Consider the following 11,812-nt stretch of genomic DNA (forward strand, 5'->3'; position numbering starts at 1 on the left):
AAAGAATGTCCAATGGAAAAAAGACAGCCTCTTCAATAAATGGTGTTGGGAAAATTGGACAGCCACATGCAGAACAATGAAATTGGATCATTTCCTTACACCACACATGAAAATAGACTCAAAATGGATGAAGGATCTCAATGTGAGAAAGGAATCCATCAAAATCCTCGAGGAAAACACAGGCAGCAACCTCTTCGACCTCAGCCACAGCAACATCTTCCTAGGAACATCGCCAAAGGCAATGGAAGCAAGGGCAAAAATGAACTACTGGGATTTTCTCAAGATCAAACGCTTTTGCACAGCAAAGGAAACAGTGAACAAAACCAAAAGACAACTGACAGAATGGGAGAAGATATTTGCAAATGACATATCAGATAAAGGGCTAGTGTCCAAAATCTATAAAGAACTTAGCAAACTCAACACCCAAAGAACAAATAATCTAATCAAGAAATGGGCAGAGGACATGAACAGACATTTCTGCAAAGAAGACATCCAGATGGCCAACAGACACATGAAAAAGTGCTCCATATCACTCGGCATCAGGGAAATAAATACAAATCAAAACCACAATGAGATATCGCCTCACACCAGTCAGAATGGCTAAAATTAACAAGTCAGGAAATGACAGATGCTGGCGAGGATGCGGAGAAAGGGGAACCCTCCTACACTTTTGGTGGGAATGCAAGCTGGTGCAACCACTCTGGAAAACAGCATGGAGGTTCCTCAAAATGTTGAAAATAGAACTACCCTATGACCCAGCAATTGCACTGCTGGGTATTTACCCTAAAGATACAAACGTAGTGATCCGAAGCGGCATGTGCATCCGAATGTTTATAGCAGCAATGTGTACAATAGCCAAACTATGGAAAGAACCTAGATGTCCATCAACAGATGAATGGATAAAGAAGATGTGGTGTATATACACAATGGAATACTATGCAGCCATTAAAAGAAATGAAATCTTGCCATTTGCGATGACGTGGATGGAACTAGATGGTATCATGCTCAGCGAAATAAGTCAATTGGAGAAAGACAACTATCATATGATCTCCCTGATATGAGGGAGAGGAGATGCAACATGTGGGGTTAAGGGGGTAGGAGAAGAGTAAATGAAACAAGATGGGATTGGGAGGGAGACAAACCATAAGTGACTCTTAATCTCACAAAACAAACTGAGGGTTGATAGGGGGAAGGGGGTTGGAAGGGGGGGTGGGGTTATGGACATTGGGGAGGGTATGTGCTATGGTGAGTGCTGTGAAGTCTGTAAACCTGGCGATTCACAGACCTGTACCCCTTGGGATAAAAATATATATTTATAAAAAATAAAATTAAGGGACGCCTGGGTGGCTCAGTTGGTTAAGCAGCTGCCTTCGGCTCAGGTCATGATCCTAGCATCCTGGGATCGAGTCCCACATCGGGCTCCTTGCTTGGCAGCGAGCCTGCTTCTCCCTCTGCCTCTGCCTGCCACTCTCTGCCTGTGCTCACTCTCGCTTCTCTCTCTATGACAAATAAATAAATAAAATCTTTAAAAAAAAATTAAATTAAATTAAAAAAAAAAAAAGCTAGAAATGAGTAAGCTCAGTGAGGAAGGCATGTTGAAAGCCAGTTAGGCTGAAAGCTAGGCCTCTTGCTCCAGTTAACAAATTTGTGAATACAAAGCAAAAGTTCCTGAAGGAAATCAAAAGTGCTGCTCCAGGGAACACATGAATGAGAACAGAGGCACACACACACTTATTGTTGATATGGAGAAAGTTCTAGTGATCTGAATCAAGTGAGTGACCATGTTCTTTTGAGCCAACACCCAATCCAGTACAAAACCCTGACTCTTTTCAATTCTATGGAGGCTGAGAGAGGTGAGGAAGTCTCAGAAGAAAAGTTTGAAGCTTGCAGAGGTCAGTTGGTGAGGTTTAGAGAAAGAAGTCATCTCCATAACATCAAAGTGCAAGGTGAAGCAGCAAATGCTGATGGAGAAGCTGAGCAAGTTACCCAGAAGATCTAAGAGAATTCATGAAGCTGGCTACACTGAACAATAGCTTTCTATTAGAAGAAGATGCCATCTAGGACTTTCACAACTAGGGAGAAGTCAATGCCTGGCTTCAAATCTTCAAAAGACAGGCTGACTTCCTTGCTAGGAGCTATGCAGCTTGTGACTATAAGTTGAAACCAATGCTCAGTTGCCATCCCTAAATCCTAGGGCCCTTCAGAATTATGCTCAATGTACTCTGCTCGTACTCTATAAATGGAACAACAAAGCCTGGATGATAGCACATCTGTTTACAACATGATTTACTGAATATTTTAAGTCTACTGTTGAGATCTACTGCCCAGAAAAAAAAAAAGATTCCCTCTAAAAGTGACTGCTCATTGACAATGCACCAAATCACCAAGAGCTGTGGTAGAGATGTCCAATGAGATTAATGTTGTCTTCATGCCTGTAAACACAGCATCTTTTCTGCAGCTCAAGGAGTAATTTTGGCTTTTATGTCTTATTGTTTACAAAATACATTTCGTAAGGTTATGGCTGTGTAGATGGTGATTCCCTTGATGGATCTGGGCAAGGTAAATTGAGAACCTTCTATAAAGGATTCATCATTCTAGATGCCATGAAGAACATTGGATTCATGAGAAGAGGTCCAAATATGAGGATTACCAGGAGTTTGGAAGCAGTTCATTCTGACACTCATGGGTAACTTTGAGGGATTCAAGACTTCATTGGAAGAAGTAACTGCAGATGTCATAGAAACAGCAAGAGAACTGGAATCAGAGGAGGAACCCAAAGCTGTGAGTGAACTGCTGCCACGTCATGAAGAAACTTGAATGAATGAGGGTTGCTTCATTATGGGTGAGCAAAGAAATTGCTTTTTTTTTTTTAAGACTTTATTTATTTATTTGACAGAGAGAGATCACAAGTAGGCAGAGAGGCAACAAAGAGAGAGAGAGAGAGAGGAGGAAGCAGGCTCGCTGAGGAGCAGAGAGTCTGATGCAAGACTCGATCCCAGGACCCTGGGATCACGACCTGAGCCGAAGGCAGAGACTTAACCCACTGAGCCATCCAGGCGCCTCAGAAATTGCTTTTTTGAGATGGAATCTACTGGTGGAGTTGCTGTGAAGATTGTTGAAATGACAACCAAGGATTTAGAATACTATGTAAACTGTGTTGATAAAGTAGGGCATTTGAGAGGATTAACTCCAATTTTAAAAGCAGTTCTACTGTGGGTAAAATACTATCAAACAGTGTCACATGTTACCAAGAAATTGTTGATGAAAGGAAGAGTCCATTGATGTGGCAAACTTCACTGTTGTCTTATTTTAAGAAGCTGACACCCTAACCTCCAACAACCACTTTCCTGATCCTCAGTATCCATCAACACTGAAGCAAGACTCTCCACCAGCAAAAAGATTATGACTTGCTGAAAGCTCAGATGATGGTTAATAGTTTTAAGCAATATTTTTTATTAAGGTGTATACATTGTTTTTTTCAGACATAATGCTACTTCATAGCTGCTAGACTATAGCATCATGTAAATGTAACTTTTACATGCAGTGAGAACCCCCCAAAAATCCACTTGTGTGGCTTTATTGTGATACTCGCTTTCTTGCGGTGGTCTTCAACTCAACCTGCGCTCTCTCTCAGATCTGCTGTGTTGGTTTGCTCTTATTTTTGTTGCTGCCATAAGGACTTCTATTATCATTTTCTCTTGTTTTTGTTGTTGCTATGAGGAATTCAGAGTAGGATACCATTAATGAAATTATTTTTGAGCTCATTAGAGATCTTGCTGGAGCTCCCACAAACAACCTGCCTGAGCTTTTTACACAGGGCATTGGGGAGCTGTAGTTAATCAGTTGATACAAAAGCCTTTGCAAATTTGGATATAAATATTAATGTAACCTCACTTTTAGCCATAGGCTGATGAGGCCTGTGTGTATCAGTCTAGCCTATAATTACTGTTTTATCATGCTCCAGAAGCAACTGTTCTCTCCTCACTGAAGTCCATGCTTCCCTGTCCTTCCTGTGTGAGAAACATCCAGCTGTAGAAGGTGACATGGAAGTGATATGTGCCACACCCAGGCTTGGCCCATGCAAAATTCCCAGGGGCGCATCTTGTGAGTTCCTTCTTCTAGGTAGCAGGAATGAGAATATCACTAAAGAACAACATCCAACCCCTGAAAATGGCAGAAACTCCATCTGTCTGTGTCTTTGAGTGATAGCACCTGTTCACTCTACTGACAAAAAGTAAGCTATTGTGTTTGTGCTATACATTTTCAAAAGGTCATTTGCTACTGCAGTTAGCCTAATATATTTCAAATATCATAAAGCTACCATAAGTATAAAATACTTCTTTCATGTTTCTTCAGAAGGGTTATTTACCCACAGCATTATAGATGTACTTATTTCTAAAAATAAGCAAGACTTGTGGGATTTGGTCAGAAAGCTTTTTTGTATTTATTCCCCACTGTCTTTTTATACCTGCTCAGTGGTAGAGGTTCTTCTTTTCCCACAGACAGAAACTAGGGTGAACCTCACAACATTCCTGGTCACTTCTGGGAAAGAAAAAGACCTATGCTGATTTAAAATTGCAAACACAAATTCAAGTTGGTAAGAAACGTGTCTCTTCCTATATAATTACCAGAGATTCCAAACCTCATCAAAAGGTCACATTTCCTTCCTTCATCTTCTTGCTAGGAGCATGCTGCAGATGGAGTCCCCTGCCTTAGGGAGAGATGGTGTTGTCAGTTTTTTCTCTATGTTTTATCTCACCTTCCAGGGTAGAGTGGAGTGTGGAATATGAGGGTGGGTATGACAGGAATTTGAGGAGACAGAAGGGGAGCAGAAAATTTCTTACTTACCAGCACTGTCAAGCTCAAGAGGTCGACCTTTCTATCTATTTTTTTCATGAGACTCTTTAGAAGTTTTTTGAAGATATCCCATCACTGGTAATCTCTCTCCTCTGTTCCTTAACTTGGGTGTATGGTTCTCTGGCCCAACTTTATTATTGGAACTTGATTCCCCTTTCAGTTTTTAAAAGTCTGCAATCCGCCTCCAGATTCTCTCTGGTCTTAGCATCCTTTTAGGTGGGCTATTTTGAAAAGCATTGTAAAAACTCTAATTCTGGTTCTCTCTCTTTGGTCTCCTTTGATCTGCTAACTTTTATTTCTTGTTGGCTGGCTGAGTAGTTAACAGATACCCTCCTTTGTTCTACCACCAAAGCCTCTAGCCAGCTTATCTTTTGTTCTCTCGATTTCTGGAATGGAATTAAGATATCAATACATCATGGCTCCCTTCTCCCACATCCAAGCACAAGAACACATTTCGCACCCGCTGAGTGTTCTCATTGAATCCCTCTCTCTTGGAAGTTAGGTGAAGGTCAAGAGGAGATACTCAGCACCACTCTCCCCAAAGAGATTCTCATCACAGATCTCTGCATGTCTATTCTCTCTTTCTCTCTTTTAAGATTTATTTATTTATTTTAGAGAGAGAGAGAGAGAGAGAGAGAGGCAGGAGGAGGGACAGAGGGAGAGGGAGAAAATCTCAAGCAAACTCCACCTGACACAGGGCTTGATCCCACAACCCCGAGATCATGACTTGAGTCAAAAGCAAGAATCAGACACTTAACCAATGACGCCACCAAGGCACCCTATGCATTTCTATTCTCTGGTCCCTTAATATATATCCTTAATGTGGGTGAAGAGGTCTAAGAATCATAACACTGGTTCTTATCATTTCCTCTGAAAATCTGCATCTTGATTATGTATCTGAACCTGGTGTCCAGTATAACTGTAACTCGTGTAAAACTTTAATTTAACATCCTGCTACGAAGAAGTTAAGTGTGTTATATGTCAAAAACTAGCATATGAGATTCTGAGCCTCAGCAAGTAGACAGCTAGTGAAACAATGGAGAGAAATCAGGATTTGTTAATTTATTCAACAAACATTTACTGAGTCTTTATTATACAACAGCTTCTGAAAAAGGCATTCGAGGTTGAATAAAGTAGAAAACATACATAGTCACTGCCTTTATGGAGCATAGAGTCTAGGTAGGGAGGCAAATATTAATTAAATAATGAAACAAAATGATATATAATTTAAAATAGTGATGATTGTATGAAGGGGCACTGTTGGGTGTTATGAGACAGAATCAGAGAAGCACCTGATTTAGGTGGAGAATTTTTAAGGTAAAGTCAGCAGGAGGAGTAGCCAGGTGAAATTTTGGAGAAGAGTGTTTCAAAGAGAGGGGAGGTTGTCTTTAAAGTCCGTGAGGCTATAGCTAGCATAGCAAATTTGAAGAACTAAAGGAAGTCCAGAGTCAGTGTTCCCTCAGGAGCCCAGGCAATGCAGTACCTTGGAGGCCACATGGAACATTTTGGAGATCCATTAAAGTATTTTAAAGGGGGAGTAAAGGGATAAGATTTGTGCTTAGAAATGATCACATTAACTGCTTTAAAGAGAATGAATTAGGGCTTGGAGTAAACCTAGGTAATCCAGAAGAAATATGCTTCAGGCCAGGTATGCTAATGAAGATGGATGGAGAGAAGAAGGCTTATTTGAGATATATGTTGGAGGTATACACAAAAGGACTTGGATCTGAACTGGATGAAGGAAAGGGAAGTATTTAGGACAACTCCCAGGCTTGTGACTTGGGTAAAGGGTGGACAGAGGAGCCATGTACTGATGGGGGGACTCTAAATAGGGGCCAATTGTAGGCAAGAGTGAGACAGAATAGGGAAAGCTAGAGGAACTTAACTCCTGCAAAGCCACTGGTCTGAGGGAAGGATTAAAAATTCCATATGCTTAGAGACAAATACCTCTTTCTGAGAAAGAAAATAAATGAGCGAGAACAGCCATTAGGGAGTAATGGCTGCCTGAGAGAAATCAGAAGGAACCATTTAAAGCCTGCTTTAAATACATACTGCTTGCATAAGTATTTTTATTTTCCAGGAGCCCTAGAGAATGTTGATCATGAGCAAAAGCATCCTGTGATTGTCTTGTGTCCACTAAAAAGTAATGACTACAAAATAATGACTATGGGACTGAAGGATGCTGCCCTACTCCCAGCCCTTCACCCTTTGGAAAAGTGCCTTTATAAACAAACCTTGCATGCTCCCCTGTCAGAGAGTGAAAGTCCTCCTTGTTGGCTCCCTGGTATCCAAGCTGTCCCTAATAAACTCCACCTGCTTTCTTCTCTCAAGTTCACTGTTCATTTCTATGATGTCAAGACTTAAGAACCTGGTCTTGGAGGTCCAGTAACAGGAGGAAGGTAAGAAATTTAGTTCAAGACACACTGAATTTGAGGAGTCCATGGAACTTCTAAACACAGAGGCTAAACCAACAGTTGCATAGAAGGATCTGGAACTTAGGAGAAAGATTTAAACTGGAGATGAAAATGTAGGAGTTGGCAGCATACCCTTGTCACCTGAGGTTGTATAAGGAGGAGGAGCCAATGAGGTTAGAAGAAAACCAGGAGTATGGGACATTATCAAAACAAGTATATCAAGAAAGAAAGGGTGGCCAACTCCATTGAAATTCGTTGAGATATCAAGAAAGAACGGGAACTGAAATGTGCCCTTTGGATTTTGCAATATGGAAGCCATTCATGATCTTAATGAGAACATTTAAGGGAGAAAGAGCTTGGAAGAGAAGATACTGAGTGTGTAGCAAGCATCCCAGGATCAAATACTGGAATGACGAAGTCTGTGAGAACATTATCAGAAAGTGAGATTCAGAAAGTAGAGAGTAGACACAAGTCAGGAATCAAGTATACAGAAGAATGCCCCCGGGCAAAGTACTACATCAAAGTGACAAAGAATGATTTGGAGTAAAAGGGTCCTTATTGATCATTTAATCAAACCCTGGCTCTATGGATGAGTGAGCAGAGTCCTGGAAATGACTTTGAGGACAGAGGCCACACAGTGAAAGGATGGGTGAGCCAGGACTAGAACCTTGTCCATGATGGGAGTCCACTGCTGTTTCTGTTACCTGTGTTGCCTCCCATGGTCTGCTTATTCCGCGCAAGCGACTCGGGAAGAGGATCTCGCCTCCGTTGTCAGGCAGCACCTGGCACTTCCATCTGGAAGAAACTCATTGGAGCAGACTTAAGTGACCTGTAACTTACAACCAGCAAGCCAGGGTCAGAAATAATCAAGCCTCAGTCTGAGTTATCAGCAGCCAGAAGCACACTGCTGAGGCTGCCTGTCTCTTTGAGTTGCTCAGGCACGGGCCACACAGCTCTCCCCCAGTCCTCCAGTGGCAGGCGGACTTCATAAATGACATTTGATTATGCTCAACACAGCAGCCGGGGGCTGTACACCAACTACAGTCAAGACGGCAAACACGAGCGATCTCCATAAACCACCAGAGCCCAGAGGCAATGGAATCGAAATCTTAATGTAGAGATCCACGGCCACAAAGGCAAATGACAGCAAAATGGGAACAAATTGCAAAACCAATAATAATAAAATTCCTGCTTGTGCTGCCTGTAAGGCATTGGCTCTCCTATATCACCCCCAGGGAGCAAAGTCAACTCTCCATGGGGTCAGTGGAGGCTATTAGAAGCCTGCTTGCTGGGCTTCTCAGCTGGAACCTGTGGCTGCTGAAATAGCTTTGTGTTCAATTGAGTTGGAACCCTCTAATCCTGCTCTTCTGCCTGAGGGGAATCATAGGCAAATTTGGCCTTATTCCCAAGCTGGGAATATTCCTTGAGACATTGGAGTCTTGATTTTTTTTTTTTTTAGATATCTCAAATATTTAGTTTTGAATGAAATTTTTGAATTTTTGAATTTTAATGCTAGAAGAAGTCTTGGAGAAATCATTCAGTTCTCCCCCAGTCTTTATTCACAGAAACAGAGAGCCAGAGAAATAGGAGCCTTTGTCCCAAATCACACAGCACGTGACAGTGCTTGAATTGGAATCTGGGGCTCTGAATACAGTCACTGCTCCCGGGCAGATGTAGTGAAGGAGAACTTACTGTTCAATAAGCAACTAAATATAGATGGACCTTTTTTTTTCTTTCTTTCTTTTTTTTTTTTTTTTTTACATTCTAGGAGAGTCACAGAATTTACCTCTGGGGGAAAATTTATTCTTTTGTTCAGAAACACACTTTAGTTTAAACATTTTTTTTTTTTTTTTGGTCATAAAAGGCACAGCCTTGGGTCTTGTCTAAAATGGGGAAGTGGACTGTGTAAGATGGCAAAGTGAACGTACAAGATGCATTCTCCCAGGGGCCAGAGGGGTTGTTTTGATGTGTTGTGACTAGGGATAGCAGCGGAGTAGATTTCCTCTGGAGGAGAGTTCTGGTGGATTCTTTGTTTGAAGACAGAAGGGAGAATGGACCAGGTTGAGTGAAAACTGGCTGTGGGTTCTACAGACCCAGACAATTTGGAGAGCAATATCCCCCTTGCAGTGGAGGTGAATCTAGAATGTCCGACCTTGCCCTGACATTATCCCCATTAGCTTTCAATGATGATGGTTTATTTCAGCCACTAACCATAGTGTGAGCAGTGTGGAGAGGAAGGGAAGCAATATATGGGTGTCTGTGCCCTGAGTTGAGAGGCCTTCCCAGCACCTCTCTCCCGGGAGAATTTGAGGCCTGGAAGTAATAGCAGCATCCTAGGAAAAGAGACCGCACCCCAGGATTCTAGCAGCTAACCAGCAAGCAGAGGCCTTGAGAAGATTAGGCAGGGAAGACGACCAGCCACATGGCAGCATGGGAGTGGGCAGCAGTGGGACCCAAACTCAACCCCAAACCAAACTTACTGGGGGAAGTTACTCTTGCAGGCAGGGGTGGTGGGTCAACCATAAAGGTAGGAGGCTCTAGATTCTGCTTTAGAAAATGAGAAACCGTATGGGTAAAAGTGTCAGAGGCTTTGAACACATTATTATTTCTTTCTACTTCTGCTACATGGGCCATCTCAACCCCAAAGCGAATCTGTGCCACTATCAGTACAATCATTCATTTACCTCTATGCTCCGGATCCCATGCTTAGCTCAGCCACAAGGTCATTCCAAAGAGCAGGTAAGCAAGGGCACTTGGAGGGTGATTCCAGGCCCACTCCTCCTCAGGAAGCCAACATTTCTTTCCTTGAACCTCCCTTTTTATTTGGGGTTTCAGAATAAAAGATTGAGGGGTTGAAATCTCCCCTCTTCTGCATTTTGAGGTTAAGATTCCAGAGATATCCATAGTGGGAAGAAAGTCATGAAGAAAAGTAAAGCCGTTCTAATCACCAGATCTTGCCTATGGTTCAAGGCGGAAGGGATAGCAAGAGAGGAGAGAGGAAACACAGGAGGAGTCAGAGAGGGTCCGAACCTCTTTTACTGGGAGTCCTCTGGAGCTTGTGGGAAAGCACGATATGTATTTTGAGCTGTGGACATTTCATTTCACTGTTTAAAGGAAAATAGCAGGCCCAGGCCACCAGGGGCCCACACGGAGAGAGGGGTCCTTGGGGCATGCATACAGTCAATACTGTGACCTTCTCAAATATAAACATTCCAGAGATGAATAGTTTATGACTTCTGCTGGTGCTCGAGATAGCTTCATAAATGAATGAATTAGATTTGGCCACAGTAAATACGAACTGTAAGAAATCTGCAAGACCAGCAAAGGAAAAACAAGGTAATGGAAGTTTCTGGTTGTCCTTATAAGAAATGTGATTATTTTTCCTTTGTAGCCTCTGTGATACATATTAATTTTCATGCAGTAGTTTGGGTCTAAAGAAAGCATTCTTACTCTTTATCGCAGATGCTGCAAATGGTCTATTTGATGTCTATTTTGTCTTTTTTTCTTAATAATTCGACCCTGACTTTGTTTAGGGTGGCAAAGAGCCTAGTTAATCGCCCAGCCCCTCCCTGTACCTAAGGGTGGCCCAGTGGAACAAGTCTGGCCAGTGAGGTGTAACCAGAAGTCACTGGATGGAGCTTCTGGGAAAGGTCCTGGGAGGGGTACAGAGTGATCTAATTCTCACTCTTCCTCCCTTGCTTGTTCTTCTACTGTCTTCTCGAATGGAAGCCAGGATGCTTGTGACCATGGGGATGGCCACTGCTCACTGCGGTGGCTGAGAGGAAACACAAGGCTCCTGATTTCTGCTGGGACCTTGGGGCCACTGCACTGTTCCCCAGCAACCTACCTCCGGACTTCTTTTTTCACAAGAAAAAGTAACCCCCAAACTGCCTTTGTGAATTTGTCTGTGGAAACCAAGAACATTTCTCAGAGAGAATGGCAATTTTTTTTACATCATTTTTTAATCTTGAGGAATATTGTATTCTAAAAACAACATTATTAATAAAATCATAGGTCTATTTTAAGATTTCTTACTATCTTCTGTAACATTCCACTTGGGAGGTAGAAAACCACTAAGTTTTTTTTTTCCAAGGAAGGGTGCAAATGGAATGCCATATTGCATTACCGCATGTACCGAATGCAAACCAGGAGGAGAAGAAAACAATTTATACCCCCCCTCCAAGAGAATAGCAATTTTAAACTGTAAGACACATATGGAAATGAAAAGCAGTAACAACCATAACAAGTTCACCATGATTTCCTCTGAAGGATGCACAGGGCTGTCCCACTGGTGGCCAGGATTCTCCATGGACCTGAACAGCCTCAGGCGGGGGTGAGAAAGACTACCTCCTCCTGGAATTAGAGAGGCAAGTTGAATGTAGCCCTCCCAGATCCCCTCCAGGATGAGATGATCTATAACACACAGGCCAGAACCCAAGCTCATGCACGTGGTCTCAAATCCCAAGCTGGATCTTCGCCCATCACCTGCGAGAAAACTTCAGAAAGGTAGTCACACTTGTCTCATGACAGCTTTGTAAGCA

This window comes from Lutra lutra, chromosome 15, assembly GCF_902655055.1.
Source record: "Lutra lutra chromosome 15, mLutLut1.2, whole genome shotgun sequence".
Classification (NCBI taxonomy): domain Eukaryota; kingdom Metazoa; phylum Chordata; class Mammalia; order Carnivora; family Mustelidae; genus Lutra; species Lutra lutra.